This window comes from Dipodomys merriami, unplaced genomic scaffold, assembly GCF_024711535.1.
Source record: "Dipodomys merriami isolate MVZ:Mamm:240054 unplaced genomic scaffold, mDipMer1.0.p SCAF_124, whole genome shotgun sequence".
Taxonomy (NCBI): Eukaryota; Metazoa; Chordata; class Mammalia; order Rodentia; family Heteromyidae; genus Dipodomys; species Dipodomys merriami.
This window is the reverse complement of record NW_027202538.1, coordinates 1495002-1506316: the sequence shown is the minus strand read 5'-3', so window position 1 is coordinate 1506316 and position 11315 is coordinate 1495002. Positions and strand designations below refer to the sequence as shown.

General features: G+C 32.5%; 1 pseudogene; it reads right to left on the bottom strand.

Annotated features, from left to right (window-relative positions):
* Window positions 1–4187: 4187 nt before the first annotated feature.
* On the bottom strand, window positions 4188–4284 carry LOC138823874 (U6 spliceosomal RNA; annotated as a pseudogene).
* Between the last annotated feature and the right edge of the window lie 7031 nt (window positions 4285–11315).

Genomic DNA, 11315 nt, shown 5'->3' with positions numbered 1-11315 from the left:
TTACCCAATTCACTTACATTCTTTATTCTATTCCATTTACTTTCATAAAAACTGGGCTTTCATAAAATGATGCATAAAAAAGCCTATATGCCCACTTACATTTTCAGATCTTAACAATATTTATTTCAGAAATTTTAGCTCTATAGTCAATGAACTTAAATAATACTAAAATATTCAAAGGACTTTCAGAAATTGCAAGACTTCCTCTGGGATGTTATGTATATTGGAAAAGATATTCAAAAAGCCTTATTTGTTAAAGTTGCCGTAGTTACTCCCACAAAAGAGCCATTGGTAAAGATCCCTGTGCATGTACAAAACACCTTCAAATGCATACACAATCTGGACATTACACATGCATTTTGTTTGTTCGTTTTTGGAAGGAATATCTAACAAGCATATCGACAATACTTATTTTGTCAATAAGATGGGATATTCAAACTTAATATGGGTTTGATTAACTCTTAGTGCGAATAGATATGGTCTTGCAAAGAAAGTGATTTTCTACCGAAATCCGGAAAGAGTTTATCCAACTTGTGTTTCACAGGAATAACCAGAGAGTAATACCTGTTTGGTCAAGTCTGTCCAAATCACTCCATGAGTGTATCTTAAAAGTATAACCAATTTAAGAGGTCAAATTTTGTACTGACAATCATCTTACAGCAATAACTTACTACATAATTATGTCTGTATCTTCTTACCTCACATACAATAAGAGCTGAAAGCGGTCTCTTTATCTAACTTAATGCTGTAAATGCTTTGATTATGATGACTTTTTTAGTAGACAAATAATATGTACAGAAGGGTGGTTCCACTGAAATGACATGACAGAACATTCATAAATAAAACATTGCAACACAGTTAGCTCTGTTCAGCCTCACCCTGTCCAGATTGGCAAGCAACATTGCAACAGCACACGCACACATATACATGTATACACATGTTTGCACATGTACACACACATATACATGCATGCTAAATTCAGGGTTTATTGTACAAAAAAGTTCAAATAATATATTAGTGATTAGGACAAATGATAATATGCCTTATTACAAAATAATACATGAACCATCACCACCCTTGTTACATTTTACATGCCTCTCCAAATGTGACCACTTAATTTATTTTTAATTAATTGATTACCTTATTAATTCGTTTGGTGCTAATACTAGGGCTTTAACTCAGGGCCTGGCTTTGTCCCAGAATTTATTTTTTATTTCAGTTTTCTCAAGGCTAGCATTTTACTGCTTGTACCACAGCTCCATTTCTAGCTTTTGCTGGTTACGTTCAAATCAGAATCTAATGGACATTTTTTTTCTTGGTCTGTTTTCAAACCACAATCCTCAGATTTCATCTTTTTGATTAACTACTACTAAAGACATAAGCCATCAGTGTGACTTCTACTTTTTCCTCTATAGTTATCTAATGCACATACTTAAATAGTAATTTAAAGCTGAGAGTATAGAAGCAAGATGTACAGTGATGATACTGTCCTGTCAGAAATTCAAGTTAGTAATGTAAATTATTCTTAAGACCATACACAAAAAATACCATATTATAGTGTAAGAGAACTCACTATTTAACATATGAGCTTTAAGAGCTTTCTAATAGATCCATTATTTATTGTTACCCAACATTAGAAAAATGTATGAGGCATTGGTAAAATAGAAGTCCTTTGCATGACTACAAATATTCCTTTTTTTAAAAGACACTTGCTTTCATCTAAAAAGTAGGCCTGTCTATTGTCTTCATGTGATTTTGATGATTGAAAGTGCTTAGTGAGAAGGTCAAAATGTATTAGTAGTCCTTCATTATCAATTCTCATTTTCTTCTTGGAGAATATAATAATCAAATCAATAGTTCAGAATCGGCAAGCAATACTTCAGAATCATGCTTCCAGTGCAAGTGGATCACCAGTAAGAAATCCTCAATACCAATTTCCACAAAGTTTTGTCACAGATACAATCTCCCTGCCTTCTCTAGCTGCTTTACTACCCTCTTATTCCTTCATTGTACAAGAAAAGTATGATTCAACTGATTTCAGTCAGATCTGTTACTAGAACTATCAAGGATTTATTTTACTGTCTGTAGTTTGGTAAAATTATGTCTCTTTATGTAGGCTACTAAAAATGTATTTACTAACTTCAAGTAAATACATAAATTCGATTTCCATCTCTTTTAAAAAATAAAATTTTGTTTGCTCTACAAATTGATCAGAGGCATGGATTATGTGGCTAGCTACGTCATTACACATCTTTCTCTTTCTTTCTCTCTCCCTTTCATGGTTCTCATATATAACACGATTGCTCCATAATTATCCTAATTTATTTTGCTTTTATATTTTTTGTTGTATCATTTCACTTTTTGCTCTGCCATTTCCCAAATCATTTATATGGAAGGCATTATTTCCTAGTTTCTCATGCCTAGAATAAGCTGCACATGGAGACATCACTGGTCCTCATTTTCAGTGTGTACATTTGAATATGGAGGAATATCTTTCCTCTGCTCTCCATCAATTCCCTACTCTCCAGTTAGAATAATTTCGAATAGTAAAATTGGAAAAAGAGAATATAAATCATGGTGAATAAACAGTTGCAGAAAATTCACTGGATATTTTTGACCAGTTCAACCAATGTGAACTATTAGGAAAATACATGGACACCTCATTCCCACTGGCACTCAAAGTTTCTGGTTAGGCAATTCTTAGGAATATGAAGAACAAGATGAAAAAATAAGGAATGATATCAATTGCAAGAAAAAAAATGGAGAAGGATCCAAGCAAATTTCTTCATTGGGCTGCCAAAAATATTCGGCTTACTACAGTGCGGAGACTTCTTTCCCACAAGGCCACTCATGTGAATAGTAGGGATGACGATGAGTATACCCCTCTTCATTAAGAAGCGTACAGTGGACAATTAGACATTGTCAGTGAGTTGGTGTCTCAAGCGGCACATGTAATAACTGTAGATGACTGGACACCCCTGCACAGTGCATATACGTGGAATAATACCAGAATGACTTCTTTATTACTTCATCATGATGCAGATACCAATGCCCAACTAAAGGCCTCTTGTCCCCCTTACATATTGCTGGTGAGAATTGAGCTAGCAAAGATACGCTGAATCTCCTTCTGTTGAACCATTATATAAAACCAGGCCTGGAGAACAACATAGAAAAAATTGCATTTGATATTGCCAAAAGGATAAGTATGTATCACTACCTCTATGAAGTTGTGGAAGGCTGTACAAATTGTTCACCTATGTCCTAATGGTCGGGTTAAGTTTCTTAAATTTCAAAAATGCAAGTCGATCTTTTGTGTCCCTACAAAATATTTTCACAATCCAAATAAGAGCAATATATTTTATTTTGGTCTGTCATGGGGCTTGAACTCTGGGCCTGGGAGCTATCTCTGTGCTCTTCAGCTCAAGGTGAGCGCTCTACTACTTGAGCCTCAGCTCCACTTCCAGTTTTCTAGTGGTTTATTGGAGATAAAAGTACCACAGACTTTCCTTCCCAGGCTGCCTAGGAACCATGATCCTCAGATCTCAGCCTCTTGTGTAGCTAGCATTATAGGCATAAGCCACATGTGCCGGCAACACCAATATTTTACTGTAAAAATTCATGGATTCTGCGGAATTCTTCCAAGTGAATTTCCTGCATTGGATGTCAAAATGTATTTAATAGTTTTTGTATACATGTATAATGATTTCTCCAGAGTTTGTGATTTTTTAATCAGAAACAATTTTAACTTACCTGTTGAAATGAGTAGTACAGAAACTAAAATATTTCTGGTGCTTGTCTGAAAAAGTATATTTTAAAATATTCTATATTCTATGTTTGCATAATGTTCATAATTTATTTTATTTTCTCCTAGATATACTTTGAATTCTACATTATTTTATAATATTTAGGTTCATTAATGTGTCCTTTCTGATTGCATTCCATATAGAAACAGTTTGATTCTTTTTTTTCTAGGTCTTAATATTATTTTTCTTTGGGATAAAATGACAATGTTGTCTAATTTGAAAAGTTTTGTAAAGTTTATGCTTTGTAAACGCCTTTCTGAGGTGAATATTTAATACACTGATGTCAACCTAAATTTAATTATATGAATTACGTGTATTGTTACAGTTGTAATTTTATAATCAACTTTTTAATAACTGTTTTTCATTTCTTGCATCTGAAGAATGAAACATATGGAATACTTCTCAAATTTTCATATTATCCTTGTGCAAGTGCCATGTTAATCTCTGCATTGTAATTTGAGTATTCATGCTGCTGAAGCATGTAGTATCCTCTAAATTTAAGTAGTTAATGATGCAATCTTTATACAAGCCTATATAGGCTTGGGTGCCTACTTGTAACAAGGAAACAGTAATGTTCCTAACAATGCTATCGATCTTATTTCCCTAAAATTCTGTGAATAGTAGAAATAATTATATTGATCAATCGATTGCTCACATTTGCAAATTTTTTGTCAATGACTATCTTAAGTCTTTTTATTTGGAATTTGATCATACTCTCAATTATTTATAGATAGGTCCAAAGGTGATGGCTTTTTCAAGTACTTATTTATCCAACTGTGTTAGCTATGTGGACCTAATGGATTCAAAGTAAGCGTTGCTTAAGAGCTACTTCTAAACTTCTTCAGCTGATATTTTCCCAAATGAGGTGTTACTGGCACAAATGTCTACCTGAGCCTTTACCCTTCTTCCATGTGGGAACAGACCAACCAGAAAATCATACCCTGACAGCATAGATTGTCTTACTAGAACAAAACTAATCTTGGTTACAAGGGATCATAGAGAGATGAACAGTTCAAACAGAACTGTTCAGACTAGAAGGTATTTTATCAAAATATAATTGTTTAATATACCTTCCATTTCAAAAGTAGCTAAAGCCAAGAAGGTGAAAAAATTGTTCTTATGCATGATTACTTAATGTCCTGGCCTGTCTACCATCCAACCAGGCAGGAACTTACACTACTGCCTTTTTATCACCAAATATTTTCATAGTTGCAAGAGAAGTCCATATGTTTCTCCTTGTTATTAGGCATTAAATTGATACTGTTTTAATCACAGTGTTTCCTCTTGCCTCCATGCTGTAAATCTACAAACGATAAAGCTTTAGGTCTAACTTTATCAAACACTAAGGTAGAAATAATGGAATAATACTTTAAAACAGAGTTGCCTTTGATACAGTAACTACAACAGAACAATGCAAACCTGTGCCTTTTAATTATATTATATATAATTATGTATTTTATATTTATATGTGCTGATTTTATATTTCACACAGTAAAACTTACTAGAATTAGTTGATATTTTGGCAAATAAATTGATATTTATTTATTCTAGTAAATAGAATTGGAATATAAATAATTAGGTTTAAAATATATATTAGAATATAAAAAGTATCAATGCAATGTCTTTAGTATAAACTTGTGATACATTTTAACTTTTCTTGGTCTTCTGAATCCACATGGTAAAAAAAAAATGTTTCCCTCTAATCTATAATGCATTTTACTCTGCTGCTCTGTTTATTGTTTTAACTCTCTTGTCCCAAACTGTTTTTCTCCATATTTTGGAAGCATTCCTATTGATTATACCCAAATTTTGCTAAGATGTCTAAAAAAACATTATTCTTCTGCAGTCCCCATGGATCCTAGGATCCCAGGTCCCAGTTATCTGCATCATCAAATAACAGGGGCAAGACTTCTCACCAAGGCCCATGCAACATGTCAGCACATAGTAATTGAAGACCAATCTCAATTTCTCATTTCCTATATTTCAGGGCCCCAATTCCTTGAGATGCAGGAATTAGCAGTAAGCAATTGTGGAATGCAAGGCAACTTAAAATGAAGAATGAAATAAAATTTGAGAGAAAGTACAGTAATTAAAACATGCAACTTATAGATGACCAGCCCATATGAGTGAACAAGTTCACAAAGTGTCAAAAGATTATTTTTAATACCCCTCCCCTATGATTAATGAAAGATTTTATTCCAACATAAGTGGGCCAAAAAATAGTTCCTTGAAGGATAGATCCATAATTGGTCTACCAAAGCCCGGAAAACTTGACTTAGAAGTCAAATGTAATTCAGAAAAATATTTGAAGCACTAAGGGGTGCTTCAAAACACTGGGACTTCAGTACAACATGGTTCTGTGGTATAAAAATGTCACTCTCAAACCAATGATAATCTACATTTAATCTTCTGAAAGTGTATTCCTTTTCAAATAAACTTTTTAAAATCACATTCGTCAAAATGACATTTTACAAGTTGATGATACTTAGTGACATTACAAGTTTTTTAAGTGTAGGGAGCAAGTTACAATAGAGTTGAATTATTTACACAGCACTAATGCCAAACACGTTCAACCATTCATTAAAGTGTAGAAATAGTACCACCCACAATTTGTGTTTTTCAGTAAGGGCCTTCCAGAAATGTGTTAAATAGGTTAGCCTCCTAAATTTCAAACCCAAACGTGAGCTAATAAATTTCATCATTTAATAAGGTACACTTTAAAAAGTCACAAATAGTTGCCTTATCATATGTTATTTTATGTTTTCCTTCTGTCTAATATAGTAAGAAATATGACTTTAAGTCTTGAATATGGGTATTCATCAGAGATATGACAAACATAATATCTGTCTTCTATTTTTATCATATTCCTCTTTTGGAATAAATTTTAATTTTCTTCTTTTTCCAAAACTTATAGGCAGTAGAAAATATTATTCCATGTAAAATAAAAGAATCACACCATTGTACAAAGCCATTTATAAAAATTCGTAGTTAGGAATACATTCTAAGCCATTTTTTTAACTTTCTTTTTGTCTAAAGATTAATCTTCCAAATGGATGAGAATAAAGTCTTGTTTAGGTGCTTCACCTCCCCAGTCTCCAGCAAATTGTTGCTGCAGATGAATCAATTATGGAAATATAAGCTGACATCAGTTCAAGAATATGCAGGATTGAAAGTCCATGGAATGCATATAAACCATTCAAAGTATTAATAGACAGTTTAACACAATGACTATCAGGAAGTTGAAACCAGAGAAGAATTATAGTAAAGACATAGAATGAATGAAAAATGAACAAGGGGCAAGTACAGCTAGAATATTCAATGTACACACATGATAAAGGAAGTGGAAAATTGGAAATAAATCTTGGAGAATGGGTTGGTTGAGAATGATGGAAGGAGTGACTCAGATCTAGGAGCGTTGGACAATTAGATGGATATATTTAATTGTAAAACAATTGCACAACCTTTTAAAATTCAGTTAAAAAACACAAGAAACAAAAAACAGAAAAATCACAACCAAACAGCAATCTCCAGAGAGTATGAATATGACCTCTCAAAATTTTAATCAATTAATGAAGGGCAGTCTTGGGAAAAGCAAACAAAACTGTTCAAAGAGAGAAGTTTGGGATAGGGGAGAATTTTCAACAGAATTAAATAGATTGTCTAAGGTTATAAATCACCTACATCTGCTGCAAATAGTATCTTTCTTCTACGAGTTTTCTGTCTGAACTGGATAATCCAGTTCTGAGACACATTTGGTAGCTTGTGAGGTTAGTGTGGAAGAAACAAGATCATGAACCCATTACTCCGCTGGAGAGAAAACAATACTCTATATTTTCTCTAATATCTCTTCACTACTCTTTCTTCATACTTTTAAGTCAATTGATTTTGAATTATATTTTTCCTTCTTTCTTCTGGCAAAGTAATTCATTAAATATTATTTGCCATTTTCTTCTTTCATGCTGTTTAATTGGCCATTGATATTTAATGAGTCCATTAAATATCCCTCTTGCATTTGGTTGCCATGAAACAACATTTATGTTAATGAGGAGAAATCTAATGTAAAACTTTGTCTCCAGAATACAGCCCTAGAAGCTGTGATCACAAATATTCAGCTATTTTTTTTCTTTTACCTTAAAAGACTTCTTGTGTCTAAAGTGCCCACAAAAATAAGTACTCCATCACTTGTTGGTTCAATCAGAATTGTCTAAGCTCAAAAATATATTTTCCTAACAAGATGCTTATAGGAAACAAAAAACACTGCACTTTTATCTTCTCTCTTAAGATTCTCCTTAGATACCATATCAGGAACAGTGAAGTTATTCTAGGCAAAATTATTTCAATAGATTATTTTTCTCTTGGTCTTGAATTTGTTCACCAAGATGTCTGGAGGACAATAGAGTTAAATGACCCATACCTTGGAAGACAGTGTCTGTTACAAAAGGACAATGCTTTTATGTCCTATTTCTATGTCCTCCTTTTAGCTCTTGCCGGAGTTCCAATTAATCACAGCTTCTTGGCTTCATGTCTAGTGAAGCTGAAGGACTATATGGGCTCCACCACTGTTAAATCTTCATTATTTCTCTTTTAAAACTCTTTAAATTGCCTCATTTGGACGTGGAATTTATTTTCATGTCTTCATTCAATCAGTTCTGCATTGTAGTGAGCCAAATAGGCTCTGTAAACTCACTTTAGGGAGTAAAAATACTAACACAATTTATATCAAAAAGTTTTGGCCTCCCTTCACTGCTGAATACAATATGCTTAGCTAAGTCTTCTAACAAAACTTTTTTTATTAACTTTTCCATTTGCTCAATTCTTTTCTGAACTTTTTGGCATATGTAATAACAGAAGTATTCACTATCTCATATTAATAAGGATATTACTTTTGTGAGCCATTTAGAAATGTGAAATCATTGGTTTGAAGTATCCAATCAGATTTTTTTCTGTGTTTCATTGCTTCACATCCAAAGACATTGTGGAAAGTGTTATAAACAAAAATGTGTAATCCCAACACCTTCTTTCATTGTGAAGGGCACTTTCTCCCTAAATTGTTTGACTCAAATTATCTTTTTCAGAGAATTGCTCTTTGGTAATTAAAGGTAAATTCACAAATTTTGATGCCTTATTTTTTAAGAACTTTGAATTTAAATTCCAATACAACCTTGTGTCAAACAGTGAAAATATATTTCCTGGGTAAGGATAATTCCAAGGGACCCTACAGGATTTACAGGTTTGTTTGTTTAGTGTGAAAAAGAGCCATCTTCATCCACATTGTTCCCTCTCTACTAAGTCTCATTGGATTTCTTTGCATGAAAACTATTCTTCCAGGCAATTTAAATTTTTGTAATAGGCTAAGTTGTTAAAATTTTGAACAATTAAAATTTACCTGTCATAACTTTAAAACTCTTGAAAATCCTTTATCAGAACCGTGAATTCACCAATCCTAATTCCACCATTACCATCAAAAAGTTAACATGTTATTTTCATGATATATTATCCATGCAGCTATTATATTCCAGTGGCTTTGTTATGCATATATATAACCATATTAGCTGATGCTAAGCAAAATTAATTCCAAGATATGGAACCAGATTTTTTCATTTGTGGTTGTTGTTTTTGATGAACTATGTGATTTCTGTTTTCTTTGGGTTTTCCCCCTATGGTTTATCCTTCCGGTATATCATTTTGTATTGTATAAACATTTACCTTAATTAGCGAAGGGAAGAGGAAAAGCATAATGGTGAGACAAAGGACAAAAGGCAAACCAATGCAATAGCAATACTCACAAGACAATATATTGGAAATGTACATTACAACTTGTGAGGGATGAAGGGATGAAGGAAAACTATGAGAAAATGAGAGAAGGTTAACAAATTTGAAAAGTTATGATTTAATACCTTACAATTACTGTAACCCCACTGTACATCACTTTGATAATAAAATTGAAAAATAAGCTGCATAAAATATAATTTCACTGTATTGGCACAGGAAATAATATTCTTTATGTAGTAATATTTTAAAAATCAATACTATTTGGCATCTAATTTGAATTAATTACCCCTTATTTATCAGAGGGTGATCAACTTGAATGTTATCCAACTAGACAATATTTTCACAATATACTTGCCAAAATTTTCAAAAAAGAATAAATTTAGTACTTTCTCATTCTAAAACAGAAAACTGTTTAATGCTATGGAAACCCATAACTTTTAAAAGTAAGTAAGTTGTTAAGAGGACAGAATATATGTGTTCTTCAAAATTCCTATGACTAATAACTACTCATTTTTAAATTCTTAACATTTCTGAGAGATTCCAAACAGTACCTGTTTGCATGTTATATAATTCTGCAATAGCTGTAGTTTCCAATGGGGTGTTACAGACTGAGAAGTCAACAGAAAAATAGCCACATTCTGGTAGAGGATAAAACTATGAAGCATATGTAATAATTAATTCTTCAAGAGTAAGCTATTGTTTATCAGATTAAGCTATTATTTCTATGACCATCAATCCCAAGATTTATGCCATAAAGTCATCCTAGCCCAACAGTTTCCAACTTTTAAGGGGCACCTTAAAATTCCTTAATTCACATCATGAATACCTTATCTCTATTTTGAAAAAATACTACACCTCTGCTAATGTGACGCCCTCCTTATTCTGAAAAGAACACTACAATACATTGAGCTGCATCATTTTTCCTCCGCTAGTATTCTTGAGATCAGAACACTTGCAAATATTTTTTATATTTATACTTTTTTAACTATCATAGATATTCAGGATGCTAAGATAAAAAAAAATATGTTTCAAAGCCCACCCAGGCAGGAAGATTTCTTAGAATCTTATCTCCAAAAAAATTCTCCACAAAAGCCAGACTCAAGTGGCACTGAGGTTGAAGTGGTAGGGCACGAGACTTGAGCATCAACAGGCTCAGAGACACTGTCCAGGCCAAGAGTTCAAGCTCTAGGATGAACCAATAAAACAAAAACAAAATTGAAAACAAACCCCAAACCTAGCATTTTTCTCCATGTATACAGAGGCACGTAAATAAGGAAATGACTTCCTGTGTTACATATAGGTAGAAGAAAGAAGATGTCACACAATTACTCTCTTCATACCATATTAAACCAAATCCTTTAAAAATTGGTTTTTCTAAATGTATAAATTAATGTCATCCATTTTTTGGCAACTCTGTCTAGATTATTCACATTAACATAGTGTACATGAACTGTGGGAATTATCTATTAACTATGTTCTAATTATAACTCTCTTGAAAGAATATCTAGACAAATAGAATGCCAGAATCATTTGTGAATTTTTCAATTAATCCCTCTACTTAAAAATAATTTTGTAGTATACTATAGAATATGAAATTACAAACAAAACCAAAAAATATATTTTAAATCTAAATTCTAATTTAACAAGGTCTACAAAGTCCTACATTAGATGAACTTTGCTATTTCTCCAGATTTAAGCTTTTGTAATACTTCAACATTAATTTGGAATCCAACAGAATGA